Source organism: Phoenix dactylifera, unplaced genomic scaffold (assembly GCF_009389715.1).
Source record: "Phoenix dactylifera cultivar Barhee BC4 unplaced genomic scaffold, palm_55x_up_171113_PBpolish2nd_filt_p 002362F, whole genome shotgun sequence".
Classification (NCBI taxonomy): Eukaryota; Viridiplantae; Streptophyta; class Magnoliopsida; order Arecales; family Arecaceae; genus Phoenix; species Phoenix dactylifera.
Genome location: NW_024069595.1, coordinates 1 through 14,938, shown reverse-complemented (window position 1 = coordinate 14,938; position 14,938 = coordinate 1). Strand labels below are relative to the sequence as shown.

At 34.9% G+C, this 14,938-nt stretch overlaps 2 long non-coding RNA genes and 1 pseudogene across 2 annotated transcripts; 2 read left to right on the top strand and 1 right to left on the bottom strand.

Moving 5' to 3' along the window:
- The first annotated feature begins 731 nt into the window (after positions 1-731).
- Positions 732-2,615, top strand: LOC113462918. The gene is made up of 3 exons (XR_003386243.2): positions 732-830; positions 1,684-1,821; positions 1,975-2,615. It is a non-coding gene; the product is annotated as an uncharacterized LOC113462918 (long non-coding RNA).
- Positions 2,616-3,405: 790 nt separating this feature from the next.
- Positions 3,406-11,412, bottom strand: LOC103709940 (annotated as a pseudogene).
- Positions 11,413-11,601: 189 nt separating this feature from the next.
- On the top strand, positions 11,602-12,564 carry LOC120109549. The gene is made up of 2 exons (XR_005510390.1): positions 11,602-11,682; positions 12,257-12,564. It is a non-coding gene; the product is annotated as an uncharacterized LOC120109549 (long non-coding RNA).
- The last annotated feature ends 2,374 nt before the right edge of the window (positions 12,565-14,938 follow it).

Here is a 14,938-nt window from a genome sequence, read left to right as displayed (position 1 = left end):
ACACCGGGTTCCATATAATTTAGAAAACAAAGCAAACATTTGTTGCTTTAGTTATTTGCAAAAATAAACAAAAAAAAAATGATATAACAATGAAAAGTGAGAACAAGTATTCAAAAGAATTTGATATGCTTGTACCGAATACATTTTTAATTATAGTTGCAAAGTATACATAGAAAATAAATGTTACAATAAATATTCTTCCCGAGAGTCACTATTGCTTGAAAATGATTGTCATTTTAAATATGTGATCAATGCTAACATGGTGAAAGATTATTATAATGTTATGAAAAATTTGGAGAAAATCTGTTATATTGTGTATTTTAATAATGTTATGTAAATTATAACCTTCATATGATGGTTATTCTGTATAATGTCATCTACTTACTTTTTACACCAATCATGGAATGTAATAATTTTATAAATTTTATTTTTTTTGTACAACTGGAAATAAATAAATTTTTATTTGATCAAAATATATTTTTGGTTTTCTTCTACATCGATCCGCTGAAGTTTTAAAACTCGAACCGGACCGGTCTGTTAACCGGTTAGACCACCAACGAGACAGGTTTGCGGTTCGGATGAATCCCCAAAACCTTTTCCACGGAAAAAACGAGCTTTTACTTTATAAAAAGCGTTCAAACCGGTGGTTAAACTAATAAACTGTTTAAACCAGTCTAGGTTTTTACGCGGTCTGGTTTTAGAATTCCGCTTAGAAATCTTTTTAAATAAATCGAGCCGTTCAGGAGTGCGGGATTTGGTGTTCGCTCGATTCCGCCCCCTTCTCCTTCCTCGAGCTCCGGTCGACACGCGGTGGCAATCAGCAGCCCCAGGTCACCCCTACCCATGCCTTGTCACGCCATGCAATCCTCGGTTTATAAGTTTTTAAGTTCTTCAGTGAAAAATTAAAGTTTGGTCAAGCCAATTTCAGTGATTTCCTGTTGAACCATGTAATTGTCTCTTTCTTGATGATTTGTCATATTGTAAGATATTAGATTTTTCTAGGAAATTCTAGCAAGCTGTTTAGTATAGCAATTGCAAGTATTCATTACTTCATTAGGATTGTCAATATCGATAGGAATTGCATACTTTTATTATATTAAAGCTTCTAATTATGATATCATATAACCATGGTTTTATTCATGAGGATTGTCGTTACTTAGTTCTAGTTTGATTGTTAGTAGAGTTTTTTTTATTCCTTGAAAATAAGAACATTTGGTAGTCGTTACTTGATGAAACCTTTAATTAACTACGGTAAAGAGTACCTTTAATTAATTTGGTATTCTATACTTCCTATGTATGCTAGCTATATATATGATCGTAAAGAGTACTGAATTTGCTGGGTAAGTGATTATGAATATATTGTTTAGATTTTTTATGTATACTGTTATTTTTTATTGTTATTAAATAATATATTTATTTATTATCGACATCATGGTTCGTTTCTGGTAACCAGTGACCGATAACTTTGCAACTTTCTGGTTTTATTAGCAGTCAGGTTTTCAAAGCACTCATTCAGGTTCCCACTATATTTCCATTATGACCATCATTTCGTCATGTTATAGTGATAAATTATAATCATTATAACTATTAGTTTAAGCCCAAATAATCTCAATCTAGAATATTTTGCGCAAAATCGACCATTATAGTGGTCAATAACAGATTCGGTGGTGTCCATTATAATAGGATGATGTTGTTATTAAAACCTTACAATGGACAAAGACCTGTGGAGAGTTGCTGCTTCAGAAGTGCACTGCAGCATTGGCCTTGGAGGTGTTCATGAGGAGCTAGCAGCAGATATCTCCACCCACGTGGAGCAAAAATGTAAATTTCATTCTATATTTTCATCTACAATTAGATTTAGGATAGATTGTTCTTCCTTTTTTCTTTTTAAATGTTTCTAACTCTTATTACGTTCGATACATGTTACCAAATAACTTAGATGACCATGATCACATGCAATCTGTCGTACTGCAGAGCATACTGTACTGGGAGAAAATCGGTACGAAACACATATTCAAGTCGATACAAGCCTCGTACTACCTGTATCGAGGCGTACCAAGGTGTATACCAATCTGTATCAAGGCGTACCGAGATGAAAATTGAGAAAATGAATAAGAGAGCTATTTTGGTACAGAGATGTGCCGTACCGTACCATATCGAACCGATAAGGTACAAACACAGTATCTAGTATCGAGATTGCAGACCTTGATCACATGCTTGATGAGTGGGAGAAGCCAAAGAGTTTATTTCCCCTCTTTCATGCACTTTCCTTCTTTCCTTGGGCATGGAGTATCATGGCTCCATAAAAACGTGGGGCATCATGGTGTTTTATCTTCCTATTATCTCGTATGGCACACAGATTTTTATCTTCCCATCATATTGCATGGCACATGTATTTTTATCTTCCCATCATCTTGCTTGGCACATTGTTTTTTTATCTTCCATCATCCCACATGCGTGATTTTCATTCTCACATCCACTCACGTGAAGTCGGCCAAATCATTAATAGTGGGTTGCACGAGAATTTCCATTATATATGGAATATAGGCTATATATTGTCCCTTAACTTTCATTTTACCTTTTACATCTCCTATGTCTATACTATATTACTTTTGTAGTAGCACAGCATAATTATACTCGTCATTCTTTATTCTTGTAAATTTTACTAAATATTTTCTTTTCGAGATGCAGTCCTCTTCAAATATAGACATTTGATGCATATATGGCTTAATGCCTTACTTATATATCTATGTTCATTCATCGTCATTTTGTTATTCTTTTCCAATTCATTTTTTGTTCTTTTTAAATTTAATCGCTTTTTTCTTATAGACACAAGTGCGTGAGAACAAATAGAGGATTTAACTTATTACTATATGCACCTTTAGGTTTGCAGATTCTGCCTTCATAGCCACATTAAGTCAACAAAATTAAGATGTCGGATCCCAATTTGGTGGTTCAAACTGATCTTCTATTCCTTGCTCCTATGACAATATAGTCTTAACTTGAGTATATATGTTCTAGGAGAATGTGTATGGTAGCCAAGTTGATAACATATTTCAAATATTGGAAATTACACATTAAACTCATATTTTTTTTAATAGGTTAGAAATATAATATCTTGAAAGCTACCAAAAAAATCATATAAAGGGCTTATTTTTGCTGATGAAAAGATATTGTGTGAGATATTATGGGTGTATATGGGTATGAGTCGTTGGTAAGTTTAAACTGAACTTTTTATGCTTTGTTGTTCAAGAAGTAATCTAGCATGCGCTATACGAGAAAGCAAGAATATAAAAGCAATTTGTCCTTCTACAAGGAACCAGCTCATGATAATTGCAAGTAACTTAGCTTTTTGAACGAAAGAAAGAAATAGTATTATATATCAGACAAATAAGAACTTGTAGCTAAAAGATTCATGAAAAAGACTGGATTAGGTATTTAACTTGCACTGATACATATAGTTCTTTTCCATGGGACACTTGCATTTCTTGCATAGTAATATGTTTTCCTTCAAATCCTCAATATAGGGAGTGATGCTATAGTAATTGCAGTGATCTATAACCGAAGGAGGGTCAAGTGCTTTTCTGATGGCACCCATGAATCCCCATTTACCAACTTTGTGGCCCCATACTGGAAAAAGTGATAAAAGTTCAAGGACTTTGTTTCCATAGAGCTTTATAATTTCAGTTGATGATCCTTTGCTTACAAGTAGCCATCCTTTTTGCCAGACTTAAAGATCAACAAAGAGTTTGCTTTCACTCATAATGAAATCAGACTTATCTGTATTTCCAAGACGGAGTTTTGAACTTAATATGCTATTCAACCGTAACCAAAAGATACGAATCTTTGTCTGAGACAAGTAGCTGCTAAGCTTTTCTTTGATGATGGTTGCTAAAATATCTCTTGTATCTTCATCGTAGTTGCTTCCAGCATATATTAATTCTAAGAGAACTCCAGCTTTGGTAATGTCTTTTATCTGGTTGGTGAGTTCCTGGACCCAACCTATGTTATTACTTCCATAAAGGCAAATTACTCTTCCATCTTGCATCTGCAAATATTCTCGATATTAATGTCTAGTAACAAAAGGACAAATATTCAATGTCATATTTAGTTTGACTGAACAAAATTCTCCATAATGGTTTATGTTTCAAAGAAATTTACATGTTAGAGGAAGCATAATGTGATAATTGCGAATGAGACTGAATATCCACCATCAACATAGCCAAACAAAGTAATGAATATGTATGCTGGCCTTTCTTCATTGTTTCTACTAGTATTTATTTTTTAAGAGTTGTATGCATGTTTTTCCAAATACTTACACATTTGACAATAATGTGGGTTAAACGTTATCGATTTAAAAGAAAAAGTTATTCATATTTTAAATTTGAGGTTGTCGGCTAGGAATTGGTATTCTTTATTACCTGAGTGATAAAAAAAGAAAGTGCTCTAAATTTTTTTATATTATGTAGTAGGGTTATGTTAGTTGTTTGAATTGTATGAAAAAAAAAACTCAATTTATAAGATTATTTGCTCATAGTTTGCTTATTTTAAATTGCAATAGTTCATGGTAAAGTTTTGCTGTAAGGTTTAGAAAATTGTTTATTTGTTATGAAGTGCAGAGTTTTACAATTATTTGAAATGCAATAAAATCGATTATGTATTCTTTAAAGAAACAAATACTTTTGAGCATTCAACATGTTAAAAAAAATGTTTTCTTTAAAGAAGAATCATTAAATGCATTATTCGAAGAAAAATCTGTTTGGGCATTCAACCACATAGCACTCTGTTCAAATTGTTGCGAGGACATTGCTATTTGATTTTGAAAAATGTGCAAATAAATGTAGAGCAACCATATGATTAGCAAGTATGCACACAGATTGAACATGAGCAGCGGAGTGCGAGCATAAATAATTACTTGTTTTTATTCTCATTATGTGATATTATATTATCATGAAGATACATTCAGCACATATTCAATCAATTTTTTTTTTCTTTTTTTTGGGTTTGGGACATAGGGCGATGAAGACCGTGTTATACAGGAAGACCTATCCAATAGCTAGGATTTAGTCAAGATTGTTATTATTTATTTAAATTTAATTTTTCATTAATTTTAATTTTGTTTTATAACTTGGTGGTATTGAGATGGTTTATGTTGGTCTTTCTTCTATAAGTTACAGTTGGTGTGTAATCATCTCAAGAACTTATCATGAGAGTTTGAACCTCTATAAATGGATGACTAGATAGAGATTGTTGCTATATATTCTTTTGATATATATTTGTAGATAAAGATAATAGGTAATCGAACCATATGTTTAAACACCTCAACATTAATGCTCCTTTTAATACTCTTTTGCCTAAGTATTAATCACTTTTATTTTGTTGAAAACTGTAAGTTGTTTTTTAAAAAGATTATGGCACATGCCTTCATGATTTCTTTCATGATTATGTATTCAGATTGCAACAAATATGTTTTCACACATGCACCTGCCCTTTATGTTTGAAATAATCCGCAAGTTATGAGGTTAGAATCAATCAAAGGATTACCTACAGGTTGCCAAGGAGCTTTGGTCTTTTCCAAGGTTTGTTGTCCTAGTATTAGACCCCATATTGATGCTACACTAGCATAGTGTCGGTACAGTACGGTACAAAATTTTGTTGGCATACCAAGTGCCGGTACGCCACTCATAGCAGGTATTGGTACCAAACTGGTAGAGTATGGTACGCCCTTTACTGTCTGGTTCGGACTGGTATGGCGTACCTTGGTATTTTCTGTACCTGAAGGCAATTATTTCTTTAACTGTAGATGAATGTTCCTTATTCTATGATGTGGGTTTTTCTCCGTATTGAATGGTTAAGATTGAAACACTCCTAAAATAATAGTATCTGTTTTAAACTTATTTTTGAAATATCTAGCAATCCTTTGACATGAAGGCATGACTACTAGCTCATCGTAGTCTAATCACATCCATTGCAACTCAAAAGATACTATTGTTGGAGTAGAAAAGGTTGTTAGAATCGACTTTGAATGGGAATAGGAAGTATAATAGTGACCTCCTTCTTGGATTTATGAGTTTTTTATGGTTGTGGGTTGGATGTACTAATGGTCAGCAACAAAAAGGCTGTGCTACAGTATCCCGTAGCTACATAAAACCTATGGACTAGGTTCGCTTTTAATACCAATTTTAACGACCCATGTCCTTACCCAAAAAGGCTAGCTAGAAGTTATTAAATCGGGTTGTTGGCATTGCTTAAGTACTCTCCAATACACACCTAACGAGGGACTAAACTGTTGCCGATGTGAGTCTTCGTATACTTCTATTGTTTAAGCCTTTGCATCCTTGCTAGAGGAAGAGTCCCATCACAAACACCATGTGTGGCTGGGGGACATTGTAGCCCAAATCTTTGCTGGGCTGACAATTCAATCATAGTGTTCCTATTTCTGATTGGACCCTTCCTTGCTGACTATAACAGGGCTTAAATAGGAGGAGTGTGCGAGAACCCGTGTAAATGTCTTTAGTCCCACATTTGTATGCGTTGAAGTGGTCTTGGGTGCTTAGGTAGGGCCAAAGACCCCAAATAATAACCTTGTGGTTAGCCTTTTTAGGTGAGGTCTTGGGCTATTACAGTATCCTTTTTAGATGGGTGAAGCTGCTATTCTTATGCAAACATCTTGTATCTATGTACCTCTATGAAACATCTTGGCTCTTGGAAATTATAGATAATGGAGCTTAATTCATGTCATGCAACAAATGCAATATATAAGCCTTCAATAAAATTCACATTAATTATGTTGAAAAAACAAGCATAGGAATACAGTTAGAAACATGAATTCTACAACTCAGGGAAAACTTTTGTATAGGTACATGTTATTCCTAAAAAAGATTGATCTTATATGAACCCTAGTTAAAATATGGAGACATTTACATAGAGTTGTTTCTGTAGTTTAAAGCATTGTCATATGACTAGCTATAATACCAAAAAATCATATGTGCTTAGGATAATATAAATGATATAAAAAAAGAATATAATTAACATTTCCAAAAGTAAGTATAGAAGTATACCCAGTAGGATATAAGGGGGTCAATATCATCAAGTAGAAATTCAATTGTCCAGTTTTGTTCTTCCCAAAGCTCTCGTTCTCTTGAAACTGAAAAAGGATATGCCTTTAGCCCCCAAATTGATATCATATCCATGGCATTTAAAGATGTAACCTTTCCTTTGGAATCCAGAACCACCATGATTGGACCGCCTTGAAAATGCCATGCTTCTTTGATAAATTTTATGACAGATAAACTCAGTTTTGATGGCTCATACAGAGAATACCATGGGATTATGTTAGCCAATTTTTTGAAAGCTCTCTCTTCAGCATTAGACCATGGTATGGAGAAAACTATAGGAACCCAAACAATCACAAAGGGTTTTTCTGACCCATTTTGAGGATGATTTTGGAGTTGTTGGATGATAAGAAGAAGCTTTTCTAGGTTTATTGTTAGAGTTGATATGAAGAGTATAACCTCCTTGTTTCTCAGGACAACCACACCAACCTACACAATCAGCATAAAGGAAATCACCAACTTGGTGTATAATAATATATAATGTTCAATACAGAAGCAACAGATGAACTAAATGGTTAGACAGAAACTCATGGAAATATACAAAACCTTAACTTCACCATATGACAGTAAAAGTTACAATAAACATGTTCATATTATATAATACAGGGCAACCTAAAAATAGTATAATACATAATAATGTTTTATTTGTACCATGGTTTTTTAGTACCCACCTGTCTTGCCCCACTATTGGGTGTATCTTAGCATACCATTGTGGAACTGAATAGTATTGAGGCTCGATATCATACCGTACCAACACATGGTATGAATATTTTGCTGAATTAGCACCTATACCATGTGTTGGTACAGTGTCGTTCCATACTATGTCATACTAAGAGTGAGGGTACCAATACGGGGCTTGTTATGGGGGGGATGTAAAACCTTGATTTGTACTAACCTTTTCTTGTGACTGATAATCCCTGAGTGGATAGTCATCCTTTAGCGCAAATAACGTGCTTAGAACTTTTGGTTGTCAAGATGAGCCTCCTCGAACAGATGCGAGAGACCTGAATTTATGTTCTTCTCTGTTGCAGTCACACGAACAAAAGAGGGTGGGCGTAAGTCTATAAGCAATGGCACGAAAGTAAAAAAAATCCTAGAATTTTGCAATGCCTATGCTTTTAAATGCAAGTAGTACTCATATCAACTTTAGCTATGTGTAATTTAATGCTCACTGAAGGACTCAACCAAAATTCAGTTACCACTAGGATCAACTAAATAGTTCATTTCTCTTACTTTTGTTTAATATAAGTTTGCCTACTTGCAGATTGTATACATCAATTAGACTGTTTCTCATCTTTTCAATGTGATATGAAAAAACTCAGGCAAACTACTTTAAATCAAAATACAACATAAATTGAATAGTCAAATAACCTATACGGTATAACTATGTAACTTGATTAAAATTTGCAATGACCATCCTAACTCAAGAAATTGTCTATAAGTAGGTTGTTTTAACCTAATATCTTCAGTGATATTCTATCTTTGTGCTTGAATAGTTAGTTCTACTCAATGTAATCATGAGAAAATTTCCTTTCTTTTGTTTCCAATTCTTGTGTCAACCTCATACCGGAAATCTAGTTGTATAGTGACCATCTTGTTGATTGGTCAAACAAGGAAGGTCAGTAGATTTATATTTTATATTCTCAAACTAATATGCTGAAATTTGTTATAACCCTTTTTTTGGAGAGGAAAATTCTGTTATAATCTTTTGAATTTTTGAAAGTCAAAACTCGAACTTCTTCTTGCCTTATTACACCAACAGTCTAAGTTTGAAAGGATTAATGGTAATTTAGCATGATGATTAAGCTTTTATAGTTACAGTCTTCTTAATCTTTGACCGACTATTAGTATCAATGATTTTAGCATGGATGACATAATTCAATGAATTCGGCTACTTTTGTCCAATACAGCAATCCTAAAAGTATGTGGCAAGTGAAAATAACTTTAGGTGTTCTTGAAGTATGACAATTATTTAGATCTTTATCTAACTAAAATACTCGAGTTTTGTTGTCTCTAGTTTAACAAAATGTTGTTCAATTTCATTTTCCCCCTTTTTGTGTGATAAGCACTCCACCATATTGGCAATTTATAGTCACATGTCATCGAAATCACTAATTCTGTAAAGGAATCAAAAAATGAACACCCTATTTCTTTATCTTTTCATCATCAGATAACAAATTAATTGATTTCATACTTCAATTATGTTCTTAGGTAACCACTGGCTGGGCAGGTTTTTGGTTCATCTCATTCTTAAGCTACTCTGGGCTGACATTTCAAAGGCATATGATTTCTACGAGTTATGCTTCTAGCCCATTTTCCCATCATACTTGGCTTTGAGCTAGGTTGCTAGCACTCATTGTCTACAGCTGTCAGGTCCATGAGAAGGCACAAAACATACAAAATATAGGACTATGTGGAAAATAGATCCATTATCGAGTGCAACAACTACCAATGCCAGAAATATAACATGATCTATGAATAGGACTATGTGGAAAATAGATCCATTATCGAGTGCAACAACTATCAATGCTATAATTATAACATGATCTATGAATAGCTGAGGCCTCTTTAGTGTTTCTTTTTCTCATGTAAAAATTTCTGTCCATAGAATGTGGTTTAGAGTCAATAAATAGTTTATCTTTCAAATAATGCATTTACCAATAAAAGTCATGATGATGCATTACCTATTTGTTGATGAAAGATATCGAGTTGCTTTCTTAAAAAAATGTCCATGTCGCCGACCTTACGGGCTGAACTCCAAAGTTCCCATGTTGCAGTTATGGTACTTGTGTGCCTGTAAAATTGATTTAATACTATTAAATCCATCTTGTTTCATACTTGTTCTTACATGTTAAACATAGGGGAGGGCATGCCAGTTGCTTCTAGTTATGATCAGAACAGTATTCTATTACTAATAGAACAATGATCTCCATGATCTTTTGAGAAACACAGTGCTAAAATAATGCCACCACCAGGGTTGAAACCCTGGACCTCTACAAAGAGCAAGCCTTTTGGAGAGGGTTGCCAACCACTGGACCAAATTCCTTTGGTGTGGTCTCCATGATCTATATGCTGCAAAAATATTATCATTCTCTTATGGAGGTGATTAATCAAATTTGAAAGATCATATCTTTTAGATCAGGGAAAGAACATGCACTTGCTCGAAGCCCAATGCTGCCAAGCTAGTGATCTGGGAGGCGCATGCCACTGAACTTCTGATTACCCAGTAGGAAGCTTGGTGGATTTGAGTCTTCATCGCAGCCACTGCATCATAATCTAGGGTTGTGTATTGCACTGGAAGCATTTCAAATTCCACCATGCATTTTGTCACGCTGACCATTTTCTCAACAAGATACCTGAAAGCCTTGAGCTTTTGCTCCAATGATTTGGTGACTTGTATCCTATTCCTCAGCCCTTTTATTAATCCTATTGATAAGGCCAGAGGATTAGTAGGATATAGCTGCATGATGAGCCAAAGCTCCCCAAAGCTTGTCGCCACAGCTGCAAGCACTATAACAAGTTTTGTGCTCCATGAATGCTTCCCCAACAATTCTAGCACAGCCATTGTTGTTGCATGCAAGGATCGATCCATCGAGCTGTACCTCAGCATCTGTCATTGAAGGAATTCGTGGAGTTACATATTAATATAGGGACATGGAAAAATGATTGTCCAGTTATCAATGTTCACTTGTACCTCACATGAGATGTGATGAATTGTCTGTCCTAGTTGTTTGATGGTGCTGACAATCCCAGTGTCTTGTCTGCCATTACGATCTGCTTGAACTGATTTTATACCTGACTTGACGACCTGGAAATGATAGCTATTAATTTGTTGTTCTTCTGAAAGAGTACTTGGGCAGAAAAAAAAAAATCATCTCATGATTTTGTTTTTGGAGCAGATAATAATAGTTTATTGGAAAATTTTATCATCTTAAACCCTCTATTAGATCTATTACATATTCATTGCAAGAGCTTGCTGTGATACATCTATTGCATTTTCAGTTATGGACTACTCAAGAAACATAACCTAAAAAATGCGAGGATTGAAGAAAGAAAAGAAGCTGAAGGGAACAGTATTATATTACACATGGCATTGTGATGTTGTGGATGATGTTCTCAGTCAGATGGAGTAGTGGAGCAGAGTCAACATGATAATCATCTGGCATGTGTGTCTGCAGAATTTTTTTCATCAAGATGTCCTCATGGGAGGATAGGAAGTGCGCTGAAGTACTGTTGGACTGCATTATGTGAACCTTCGCTACTCTGTATATGATTTGTCTTCTCGGTGAGTGAAAATTTCTGGGCTGCTGTGATTGTATTAGTAGACTTGCATGCCTTGTTCACTGGGTATTTGGAATCTGCTTTTTAAGGTGATCTGTGTCAGTTGATTTGAATAAAACATTGTTCACTTCCTCTTTATCTTTTCGAAAGTTATAGTGGAACAGGTATCTATGAACTCATCAATGACGAAGTTATATTACTTGAAGTCAAATGTTTGGAGAGTTCAAAAGGACGAGCTTGGTGATTCTGCTTCTACTTGTTAACAACTGATTGCTTAATTCTGAAGGTACTTAGAAGCATATGATTTAACTGTTGCTTTTCTTGCATCAAATTGGAAAGTCTCTTTATTGAAAAAGTTGAAGGAGCCAAATATCATAAGATTGGAGTGAGATCACAGAGTATTGAGTGGTGCTGAAGGCCATTCAATTAGAGCATGCCAAGGCTTATGGAGATGATGAGAACCCATGTTGAGCATTGAGTGCTTTGCAAAAATTCCAACAGCTTCCTCTTTTAAAAGGAAATGGAATCTGACTTTAACCCAAGTCAAGGAAGATGACTGTATGAGAGGGCTAAAGCTTAAGGATAAAGCTGGTTCCTTCCTTGCTTTCTCCCTTTAACCACAGGGCAGTAATTCTTCTCTTTTTTTTTCGCTTTTTTCCAATAAGATTTATAACATGTGTTCATAAGTTGCTCAATCAAAATTAAATGTTTAAAGCGCAGTAAGTGCATGATTGGACGTTGTTAGATCACTAATCTAACCTATTTTGGGGGAAAACACTAAAGGAACTTGAGATTCTCTTTTAGCTTCAATTATGTGGGAGTCATCATTGTTCTTTGTCATCTTTGTTCTTTGCATGCAGACTTGCAGCTGGCAATGAGGGTAGGGACTGCTGAAATTACTTCTGAGCTTTCATTTCCTATAATGCAAGATGCTCTGGCTTAGTTACCATCCAGGTGGAACAATTACCTTGTTGACTTTGGTGACTTGAAGGGACTGCAGCTTTTACCCACGATCTTGGTTTGGATACGACACCCATACAGAAAATAGAAAATATCAGCTCTTTTTATTTTGGCCGAGAAAAATAGATAACCCTGTTATATTGATTTATATGATATCAAAAATATAATCCAATATTTTCCAATCAAATTGTAATTCATTGATTTGATATTCTAGTTAGTAAATCTCAAATTTAATAATTTTTAAATGATTACTAACTTTGGATTTATCATATTGGCCAAGATTTTGGTATATGGGCTTTTCCAGTCTAGTAAGAATTCTAAACCGCTGCACTACAAGTAATAATACAATAATCAAACAAACAATACCAGGTAAAATAAATGCCATATCAATACTCGGAAAACTCATATAAATAATATGCACATAAGCCCATCTTATCAAAAAAGCGCGCGCATGCGCATATATATATATATATATATATATATATATATATATATATATATATATATATTATATATATATTTATATATGTATGTATATATATGTATATATATATATGTATATATGTATGTATATATATATATATATATGTATGTATATATGTATATATATATGTATATATAGTATGTATATATATATGTATATATATATATATGTATATATGTATGTATATATATATATATATGTATGTATATATGTATATATATATGTATATATATATATGTATATATATATATGTATATATATATATATATAAAATTTAACCAATTGTTCAATAATAGTTTTTTATGTCATGTAATTCGTTTTTCATTAACTTAATTTTCAGGTTTCATAGCACTATTTTTTCAGCTTTGGACTAACCAAGATCATGACCTAATCCAAGATTGCTAAACAAAATTCCACGTATAAGCATGTGGAGGCTATCCCACGCATAAGCCCACGGAGGCTATCCCACGCGTAAGCCCATGTAGACTATTCGATGCATAAGCTCGTAGAGGCTATCCCATGCATAAGCTCGTGGAGGCTATTTCATGTATAAACTTGTGGAGACAATCCCATGATAAGATTAGTCCAAACCATATCTTATCAATTTGATTTATATGTTACTCTTGTCAAATCAATTTCTACTTACACAGTGCATTTTCCTTAATTTTAAGGCATCATTGTTCACATAATCATGTTTTCAATATCTACTACGTATAATAACCATACAAGCATATCTAATACGTAAAATAACCATACAAGTATATTTGTATTGAAAATCATATAAAATATGCCATCACATGCCAAACCAGATCTATCGATGTAAATATCATCATGCAAATTGCAAATCTTATAATGTAGATTTCATGATGCAAATCCAATGGTTCAAACTAATAAACATATATATATATATATATATATATATATATATATATATATATATATATATATATATATTGGTGACCAAGTAGAGGGATTCTTACCTCTATCGAAGACAGACTAAACATAACAATCACTGACCCACTTCATGATCTACGAGCTGGGGTACAGAGTACCCGATCAGAAACTTCTTGCATAGATGACTCTTTCTCTACAAAATCAAACTCGATTATCATAAAAAAACAAACAGTCGACTAGCAACCTAGACCGCCTACCGACGTCCACTAGGGTCCATCACTAGGCCCCCAAATGCCTTCTACTACTTATCTCGAATCAACTCGTGAAACAAGAATTAGATCATGGCACTGGTAACACAATAGAGATTAGTGATGATAAAGTTTAGTGTTACCCAGCAAGGATCCGAGTAAGGGCCAACACACCGTGCAACAACAAGCATGATTCAAGGTCCTCTTTTACTAAGGGTTGACCAGAGGTCTATTGAGGTGGCCAGGACCCTCTTCTAGGGCTCATGGAGAGGGAGAAAAAAATAAAGAAAGAGAGAGAAATAGGGAGATTAGAGAAAGAAAGAGAGAGATGGGCTTTCTCTCTCCTTCTCTTCTTCTTCCTTCTACTGAGATCCAAATCCTCAACTTCATGAATAGAGAAAGGAGGAGGACTTGGCTGATCAGGGTGGTCTGGCAAGGCGGCAGCTAGAGGCGGGTGGGGTGGTGGAGAGCGGCCGACGACAGCCAATGGGAATGACTGTGCTCGGCCCAAAATGAGGAAAGAAAGGAAGAGGAACAACGTCCCCTAGCTACCCGGTGGAAGCCCACAAGGCCCAAGGAAGCGGTAGGGAACTTAATGGCGAGGGGGTAGAGAAGGTGCTCTTCAGCCGACTGTGGCGTTTTCTAGTAGAACCCAACGATAGGAGAGGAGGTGGCTCTCGGAGTAGTGCACTCGAACTAAAGAGAAAATGGAGGTGCGTCGGGCGTCTGTATTTGGTCGAAGTGGCACGCCGGCCACTGGAAAAGGAGGTGGGGAGGTGAGGGGCGATGGGTCAATTGAGGAGAAGAGGGGTTTAAATAGATGTTTGGGAGAGGGGATAAGTTCGAACGAATGACGACACCTATTGGCCGTTACCAGTTGCAACAGTCCCTAGCGGCCGTCGGCCTTTCGCACTGGCCATGCCTCCCTTGGTAGCACCTCATCGGCAGTCATTCGG